Here is a 10580-nt window from a genome sequence, read left to right as displayed (position 1 = left end):
CCAGAAACCATCAAAAGCTAGGAGAGAGGCATGAAATAGATTCTCCCTCAGGGGCCCCAGAAGGAACCAACCAGGCCAACACCTTGATTACAGACTTATAACCCCTAGAACTGTGAGACAAAAGTGAGTGTGCACTTCAAAATGGCCAAGATGGTGGATTTTAAGCTATGTTTGTACACAACAAAAAATCTAAAAGAAATGGTCAATGCAAAGTGTAGCTACTACTCTTGCGACTGACGGAAAAGTAAACAAGGAATTTAAAAACTCAGAGGAAGCTCTTGCCCCAAGTCTGAGATTAATTTTCTTGTGTGGCAAAATACACATCACAAGACATACCATCTGAACCATTTTGTTTTTTTTATTTTATATTCATATGTAATTGACTTACAATATTATATCAGTGTCAGGCGTAGCATTTTAAATCACATAATTCAGTGAGTTTGAGAAGGAAAAGCCAGGCTGGGCTAACAAGCTAACTCGTAAGTCTAAGTGTAACAAGTGTTGGATTACTGATCTGAGTTCCGCTGGGCTAACTCCTAAATTTAAGTTAATAAGTATCGGTTTGCTGATTCCCTGCTCATGTTTTTAAAACCTCATGCACACGTCTTGGAGGTTCTCAGAGCTTCCGAGCAGAAGCCCCTCTGAGCCTGCAGGGGTAATAAATCTGAGTATTCCAACCCTACGAGTGGTGCTTGTTTCTTGCTGGCCTGTCATTTCCGTAACAAATTCATATTAATTCATATAATAAAGTTCCTTCACAATGTTGTGCAGCCATCACCAAGATCTAGTTCATCATCCCATGAGGAAATCCTGTACCTATTAAGCAAGCATTTACTACTACCTTTGCTCTGTACCCCTTAGAGTTCTCTTTTACCCCTTTTAGTTGTTAACCATGGCCAGCACCATCAAAGAGGATGCCTAAGCTGGGCTTAGAACTCTAAGGGAAGATAAACTAGAGGGCAGCCAGGGAGGACCAGAGAAGGGCCAAGCCAGGCGGGGTCAGATGATAGACTAGTCACCGGGGCTACATCCTGGACAGAATTACCCTACTCAGAGAAGCAGACCATGTGCTTGAAAAGTCCAAGTTTCGTTTGATCTCTCGTTGTAGAGAACTCTATGAAACAGAATCTGGAACAAAATATTAGGAAAACTACCAAATACACAGTACGTTGAAAAACTTGGATGGGATGCAAAAGTTCCTTGAAATATATAAAATGCCCAAAGTGGTGCTTGTAATAAATATTAAGGAAACTGGAAAAGTCATCAGACTGTCTCTCCTGAAAAGAATAAGTTGTTACAAAAAAAAAAGAAGACTTTCAAAACCTGCCTACTGGTTTTCTGAGGTTAATGTTACATAGATTCCAAAACCAGAAAAGAGCAATACAAGAAAATAATAACAGCTCATTGAATCTAGCAGTGTTTGTAAAAAGCCCTACATCTTACTCCTGTAGAAATGGATGTACCACTTACTGTAGCTGCAGGGCTGCCCGACTTGTAATGTTTTCCCCACAAGCCCTGACCACAGAGCAGAGCTTCTTCCTTCCTGGCTTTCTTTCCCAAGCCAGTACAGGAGGAAGCAGGGAGGCTTATCACTCACTGGTTCATTTTGTATGAGAACCCAGGCAAGGACTGGGGTCTGAGCGCTATTACCCCTGTGGCTCAACTCATGAGGCAAAAATGTGTTCAAGAAATTGGAACAATAAATCAGAACAATCTCCTGGGTGGGTTGTGTTGTCCAGTATTAAATTATTGAGTAAGAACGTCTGAAGCCAAAACATCCCTGTAACCTAATCTCTACCCTTTGACTCTATTTCTTTTAGCCCAAAGTTCAAGATTAGATGATCACGCATGGAATTTTGAGATGTAGCCTCTACATTCTGTTCCTTAATTATCTATTCGTACCTTGAATTTCTTATCAGGGATATAAAAGGAGAAGCAATTAGCATAGTAAACAGTGATTTCTTCACAGATAACCTCTTGTCAAATGACCTCAGCAAGTTAGTAGATACAAGCTTATAGAGTTTGTGACTAGCAACTTGATCACAGCTGATTCTGGATTCTGGTGACTGGGACATCATATGGAATATTATTAATTTTCTAGTATCAACATGGACTTAAGACTTCCATGAACTGAATTTTGTTTCATTTGATTTTAACTTGTCACAGACCAAGCACACATACTTATTCCAAAATAGAAGTCTCTATTAATAGTACCATTTTCAAATTTGCAAGCACACTCTCATTAATTCACACACATTTCAGAAAGTATAAAAAATCATTCTTTTCCAAGTAGAGAAAAAAAATGCTCCAATGCATATATATTTTAAAAATAAAATTACAGTTTAAAAACCTAATTCGTGTATGGCAGTGACTTTAAGGCTACAGCACCAAAAGCACAGTCCACAAAAGAAATCATCGATCAGCTGAACTTCGCTAAAATTTAAAAACTTCTGCTCTGTGAAAGACAATGTCAAGAGAATGAGAAGACATGCCACAAACGGGGGAGAAAATACTTGCAAAAGACACATATGATAAAGGACTGTTAGCCAAGACATACAGAGAACTCCTAAAGCTCAGCAGTGAGAAAATGAACGACCTAATTAAGAGGTGGGCCAAAGATCTTAAGAGATACCTCTTAAAAGAAGATATAGAGATAGCAAATAAACATATACAAAGATGCTCCACATCATACGTCATCAGGGAAATGCAAATTAGAACAACAATGAGATACCACTACACATCTATAAGAATGGCCAAAATCTGGAACCCTCACAACACCAAATGCTGGCAAGGGTGTGGAGTGAGAGGAGCTCTCGTTCACTGCTAGTGGAAATGCAGCATGGTACAGTCGCTTTGGAAGATAGCTTGACATTTTCTTACAAAACTAAACATACCCTTACTATACAATCCAGCAATTGCACTCCTTGGTATTTACCCAAAGGGGTTGAAAATGTGTCCACACAAAAGCCCGCACACGGATGTTTATAACAGCTTTATTCATAATTGCCAAAACTTGAAAGTACCAAGTTGTCCTTCAGTAAGTGAATGGATAAATATGGTACCACCAGGCAACAGTTTGTTTTTCAGGGTTAAAAAGAAATGAGCTACCAAGCCATGAAAAGACATGGGGGAAGCTTACATGCATATTACTAAGTGAAAGAAACCAATTTGAAAAGACTACATACTGTATGATTCCAACCATATGGCATTCTGGAAAAGGCAAAACTATGGAGCCAGTAAAAAGATCAGTGGTTGCCAGGGGTGGGGGGAGGGAGAGATGGTTAGACAAAGCACAGAGGATTTTTAGGACAGCGAAAACACTCTGTATGATATTATAATGGTGGATACATGGCATTAGACATTCATCCAAACACATAGAACGTACAACACCAAGAGTGAGCCCTAATTATAAACTATGGACTTCGGTTGATTATGTTGTGTTACTGTAGCTTCATCAGTTGTAACAAATGTACCATTTGGTGGGGGACGTTGATGATGGGGGAGGCCATGCACACATGGGGGAAAGGAGCATATGGGAAGGATCGGTACCTTCCCCTCCATTTTGTTGTGAACCTAAAACTGCTCTAACAAAATTAAGTCTGTAAATAAACACTAAGGCCATGACTTGCAGTCCTTTGTACTCGCATAATGCCTTGTACATAATTAGCATTGCATAAGTATTTTCTGAATGATGAATACATTGACTCATCTACCCGGTGAATGATCTGGGTAGAATAACTTGGAGTCATTGGGCTTTGTCTACATACCCAATGGCAAAACAGTGAATATAAGACCCTGCTCTAATTATAAATTTTTAACATAATGGTTCTACGCTGTCCAGCTAGAGCAGTAGGGTTGTCATAGTTTACAGTCCCAGGTAGCTGACATTTGTACCACTGTGCCCGGTGACTACTAATTGGTTAGGCAAAATTCATAGACTAATGCAGATGTATCTATAATCTCATTTACCTGAAATGAGAGAAGACCTCTTGCTATAATTTCAGGGTACAAGACTTTTAAAAGGACTTTCCATTCAAACTGAGTGTACTTTGTTCATACTTCCATTGACTTGCTTGGCCTAAAGGCTGATTTGTAGTAAGTGAGCAAAAGTTACACCTACATACCCACAAATCAATCACTGAAAAACCACCATTCCACATATGACTTTGGGATATTATAGTATTTTTAAATTCACTACACTTACATGGCAAGGAATTGGTGTTACAAGATCAGTTTATTAAAATAGAGAATATTTTAAAACGGAGGTGTAGGGGTAGAGGGGGGTGGAGAAAGCTAACTCAAAGCCAGCACTGCTCTTGAACTTCCTTTTGGTCATATTTTTAACCCAGAGGTCTGCTTGTGTGAGTGAGGTGGTTTATGCAGTGGAAATGCCATGAATTTCATTGGCAACCCCATTTTTTAATTTTGTCAGACTTGGTTGTATATAACCTCTCTTCTGCTTTCTTGATATATGCCTTTAAAAAAAAAAAAAAAAAGAGTTAATATCTGCCCCAACCTTACCTCTCCTATCAGCCATCCACTTGAAGAATGGAGCGGGGACGGGGTTCTGGCTGTAGTCGTTCCAGGTTTTATTCACATCCACTTGCCCTTCATTGTCCAGCCCGTTCAGTCACTCTGTGAGAACCTCACTGTACAGTTCTCCCATTCCTCCAGCATTCTTATTTAGAGTAAGTGGAAAACATCACAACCCACACGGCCCACTCCTGGTGGGTTTATATCCTGGACCCACTAGGTGGTCAGGGAGACAGAAGCCAGCTTCTTACTTGCTGACCCCCAGAGAGCCACAGATAAAATCTGGTTGAGCCTAAATTCTGGAAAGAACTCATCCTGGCCCCATCTCTCTGACCAGATTCAATGCACCCAGCAGAGACTGCCAGTTCCAAAATCATCCACCAAAGAATGCTGCCCATTCCTACACAGTCTGTTACAGGTGTCTAATGGCTAAATTCCATAACTTACAACGGTTCCAATTTTTCTTAGCCTTCCTTCAAAATTCATGAATGAAATGCTCTTTAAAACCAAGCATCTGCAAAGAGAAGATAAACCTGTCTGATTGGTTGCCTAGACAAAAGGAGAAAGCTAAACATAGCTCCAGTGAATAGCCCCCTGGCGTGCTTCACAGCAGGATGGTGTTTAAGAGGATTCTGAGCCAAACACAACATGAACACATTTAGCTTTATTTTTAAAGGGAAGAAAAACATTTGCAAAGAGAAGTCTCCGATGTGCAGGCTAACACCTATGTACCTTTTGTCTAAATAATCTGTGAAATTAGATAAACAGTCATTTCAGAAGTGCTCTCTACAATGAGGCTTTATAAGGGAAGTTTAAGGATGTGAACCTACTAACATGATGCCCACTCAGGTGTCCGGCTCCAGACTGTGGGCAGGAGGGAGACGTTTTGGAGCCTTTAGTCTACCAGTGCTTTTTGTCTTTTCATTTGCAGTGAAAATCATCCAGCAGATACAGCAGAGGCTGGTTTTGCAGGAGAGAAGAAATAACCCAAGTAAGCTTAAGAAGGTTAGAAGAGATGTGCTCCCGTTAGGTCAACACACTTTCGTAGGAGGAGAAAGAATTCCTCTGGCATCGCAGGAAGAAAAGAAAAGATGGGTGCAGATGCAGAGAAGTTGGTGACTTTAACCACGAAAAAGACAAGGTCTCTGGTCCAATGGCTTCTATTTTCTCAATGAAGGTAAGAGTATCTCTTGAGGGCTGAGGTTTGGGCACAGAAGTGGAAGTACGAGACTGTTACCGCACTGTGTGAGAGAGCAAGTTGGTGAATCCTGGAGCTGCTGGGCAGCGCTGAGTGTGCCTGCACGTTGCCTGTGACAATTAAAGGAAAACCAGTCAGTCTGGTTGTGTGATTTTCTACAATGTTCAGCTGTTCATGGGAAGGAGCGGAAAAGGTAATGGTGGGTTTTATTCAGGGTTAGGATCGTGCCAAGGTGACTGATGGAGGAAGAGAGAAGCAAGGAGCTGAAGGCATTGGCCAGGGAGTAATTATAATGAAGCACTTTGGAATCTTATCTGAACTAAATTAGACTAAAAATTAATACCTACCATGTTAATGGTGATGAAGGGCCCAAAAGTCAAAACCAGGGACAGAAGAGTACATAAATAAAGACCCATAAAGGATCCTCAATAAGGATATTAAAGTTGAGCTTTGTGCTCTGCCAGCTCCTCACTGCTTGTTCCTTTCCAGGCAAGAGGCTTCTCAACAGGCCTGGTAAGTGCAGCGAGGCCTTGAGCAAAAAACGCCAGCATCGCATTCCAGTCTCAGCCAAAACACGCATGCCCAGAAGTGTCCAGGCAGAACCCTCAGCCTCTGCTCTGAGGACCGAATGAAGCAATGTCTCTTCTCCTGAGCCTTTCAGAAAGATCAAAGAACACAGACCACTTTCTTACTGACCCACTTTTTCCCCGGCCAAAAGCTTCCAGCTGGGCACGGAGTAATCTAGCAGAGAATTGGGTGTTTGTTACTAAACCCCACAAGACGAATGTGGGAGGGCCAACGTGGAGCTTGTGGAACACAGGCAGAATGAGGAAATGCAAGGATGGAATTATGTGGCGCTTATTATATTAAGCATCAGGGACAGGATAATGAGATGACAAGCAGAGACCCCAGGACAAATTTCATGGCTTCAGAATGCCAGGCAGTGGCCGGGAGACATTTCCTGGGATGCTGGAGTGCAGCCCCAAATGATGTGTAATGAAGAGAACACTAGGGGGCACAAGGCCATTTAGATTACACACACACACGCACACACACGCACACACACACGCACACACACACACACGCATGTACACACGCACACACACGCACACACGCACACACACATATATCCACACTCACACCCAGATCACCATTAACAAAGCAGAACTAGTGTTTTCCTGGGTTCCCCACATTGAAAGCTTTAACACTATGCTTCTCAAACTGTAACATGTACATCTGAATCACCTGAGGATCTTGTTTAAAATGTAATTTCTGAATCAGTAGGTCTAAAGCGAGACCGGAGGTCCTGCACTCCTAACGAGCTCACAGCTGATGCCACGCTGCTGGTCCAGGGACCACTCGTGGAGGAGCAGGGGTCCAATACGTTGAACGGTGATCCATCCCCATGACCAGTCCTCTGTGTGCTGGGACTTACGCTGAGCCCAGCTTCTCCTGAACAGCATCCTCTAGTTATCTATCCTGTGCCCTCATAGAATTTGGCATGCCAAAGAATGGTAAAAGGCAGAGTAGATACACTGGGGCCCAAAGGGCCTTGGCCTGACAACTTGCATCCTTGGAAAGAACCTGAGTCACTGTCCTCCAGCTTCAGGCTCGGCCATATGTAAATCCTGGTGGGAGAACCAGGCGGGGTACACCACTTGGAGTTTCTCTCTGGGAAGAGTACCAGTCATCATTCTTCTAATAGTGTTTGCCCCTCCAGAGGGTTTCCCAGAGGTCCTCTTTGGTGGCTTGTATTCTCTTAGGAGCGAGTCAGGGTGTCAGTGATCCTGGGAGTTGAGGAAGTAACAGGGACAAGACGACAGTTGCTATGCAATGAGATGATCTGCATCACATGCTGGGAGGGTGAGGAAGGGGTCAATTAAAATCCTGGAGAAAGTTCAGAAATGGAAACCCTCTGCCACGCTACCATTTGGCCACTGATTAGTGGTTTTGGACAATGGCCATGTGGATTTAGATTCCAAAGGTCACAGTATCCTGTAAACTAGACGATCACATGGGGACCATGGGTTGCACGTGGGAGAGGCTGGATGGTGCCATGGTTGTGCAATAAGATAATTTTTAACTGAATCCCTTTAAATTAACTTAGAGATGGCAGTGAAAATGAAATTACTTTTTAATTACTTTTGGATGCCAAGTTGTGCTTCTTTAAACATAGCTGCATGTTCTGTAATTGTCGAGAACTGCAAAGGGGCTACGATTCTTACCTTCCTTTGCAAGCTAACAAGTTAGCCTGCCACAGTTTTATGTTTGCTGGCAGAAGACACAAGACTCTCCGGGGTCAGAGATGAAGGACTTTATTACTTACGGCACAGCAAGCAGCTTGAGGTTCCTGTTCATGTAGGTTTCCTCTTGTACTCCCAAGGCCACCGGGGCAGACAGAGGGGCCCAGGTGAACGCCCTGCTGGCAGTGAACCTGCATCAGAGCTGAGGAGCTCTGAGCTTAGGGAGCCCAAGTCTCTTATAGCAGACATTTGCCCCAAAGGGAGACATTCTTACCCTAGATAGAAAATAAAACCTGTCCCCCTGCTCTGGAGGGAGACCCTATATGGCCCCAGGCTGTTTGCTATGTAAACATCCTGGAGAAGCTAGTTCAGAACAAAGGTGGTCAGTGCCCCTGCTCCCAACACATGCAGAAATATGGAGAATTGTCTCCCAACAAAGATAATAGTAGCTACACTCATATGGTGCTTATTGTACACAAAGACAAATACTAGATGATTTCACTTATATAAAGTAGTCAAACGCACAGAAAGGGCAAATAGAATTGTGGTCCCAGGGGCTGTGGGGAGAAGAGAATAGGGAGTTGTTGTGCAGTGGGTGCAGAGTTTCAGTTTTCCAAGATGAAGTTCTAGACACAATAATTCTGTGAATGCTACTGAACAGTACGCTTACAAATGACTAGAATGGTAAATTTTATGTGATGCTTTTCACCATAAATTTTTTTTTTAATGTAAAAAATATTCTTAGCTTGCAAGCCACACAAAAAGAGTAAGGCTGGGTTTGACCGGAGAGCCATACGTAGTTTGCCAACTCCTGATCTGATCTACTGGGCATATTCAGAAGAATTTCACAGTTGTTTCAATCATGCCCTTTTATAGCTCCTTTTGCCCCCAGTCCAATCCAGAATCCTGCACTGCATTTAATTGTCCTGTCCCTTTAGTCTCCCATAATCTAGAAAATCAATTCTTCAGTCTTTCCTTGACTTCCATGACCTGGACACTTTTGAAGATTACCAGCTAGTTATTGTGTAGAAGATCCTGCAACTGGAGTTCGTCTGACAGCTCCTCACAATGGAATCCAGGTTATGCATTTCTGTCAGGACCACAGAACTTGTGTCCTTATCAATGCATCCTATCAGAAAGTGTGAAGGAAAACCCAGGCTGGGCCTACTCAGTAAATCTAAGTGTAACAAGTGTTGGATTACTGACCTGAGTTCTGCTGGGCTAACTCGTAAATCTAAGTTAATAAGTGGCGGTTTGCTGACTCCCTGATCATGTTTTTTGCTAGCCAGCTAGATTTTCAAAGACACATGTCTGGCCTTGGAATGTTGGTTTGCTGCCTCCCTGCCTCTGCTTTGTGATAATGATGCTGCTAAAGCTGTTCCATGCCTGTTGGCCAAATACCCCAAGCTTGTACTTTACCCTATAAAAAACCTCATGTACTCATCTTGGAGGTGCTCAGAGCTTCGGAGCAGAAGCCCCTCTGAGCCCGCCGGCGTAATAAATCTGAGTACTCCAACCCTCCGAGTGGTGCTTGTTTCTTGGCTGGCCTGTCGTTTCCGTATCAAAAGCACAAGATAATGTCTGTTTGTCTCATAGTTGGTAATGTTGACTTTGACCACTTATCTGTCTGGTTTTTCCACCTTTTCCCCTTCTTAAAATAATTTTTTTTTTAAATTGGAGTATAGTCAATTTACAATGTCGTGTTAGTTTCTGGTGTACATAGTGACTCAATTACATATATATTATATATAAATATATATTCCTTTTTATATTCTTTGTCATTAACCTTTTTCCCCTTTAATAAGTAATTTGTGAAGAAATACTTTTAGACTTATTCTGTTCATCAATTTCACCTGTTTATTTTAGCTTCCATGATTTTTGCCTGAATCAATTATTAATACACTGGTTGCAAAACAGTGACATTCTAATTCCATCATTCCATTCACATTTATTAGTTGATATTGTACTGTAAGGAAGATATCTCCTTATCTCTACATTTATGTACTCACAGTAACTTATTTTAAGGGTGATAAACTATGTTAATTCTATTAACGTATAATTCTTATTATCAATCATGTGGATGCTATTATGTTAATTTCAGAATTCGTTTTAATGTCCAAATTGTCTTAGATTCAGCCACTGGAAGCTCCTTTAAGAGAGTCTCTATGTCTTTTTGACATAGTCCACATCTTTTTTTTTTGTCCCCATCGCTTTTTTACTTTCTGGTAGACTTTTTTATGCACTTTCTTACTTACTGGTACAAAACGGTGTTTCAGGTTCATCTTGTATTTTCTCTGCGCCAGTCCCAACACCAGCCATCACAAGGCAGAGAGGAGCCCTTACACAGAACTTTATCAGACACCAGCCAAGTGAACAGGATGGTGGGAGAAGGACTAGAAGGGGAGCCAGGATGGGAGAGTGACATTCCAAGGCGTTCAGTATATTTGCATGTCCAAAATAACATTCCTAATAGTTGTTTACAGATGGCCTTTCCTGAACGTGTCCTTAACTACAAAAGGGAAGCCGTCTCACCTGTACTGGGAGGTAAAATCAAACAGTGGAAAGTGCAGGGCTTTGGAGCTCGCTAACTCAGATTCAAATCTCAG

This window comes from Camelus ferus, chromosome 4, assembly GCF_009834535.1.
Source record: "Camelus ferus isolate YT-003-E chromosome 4, BCGSAC_Cfer_1.0, whole genome shotgun sequence".
In the NCBI taxonomy this organism is placed as follows: Eukaryota; Metazoa; Chordata; class Mammalia; order Artiodactyla; family Camelidae; genus Camelus; species Camelus ferus.
This window is presented reverse-complemented; position numbering follows the sequence as displayed.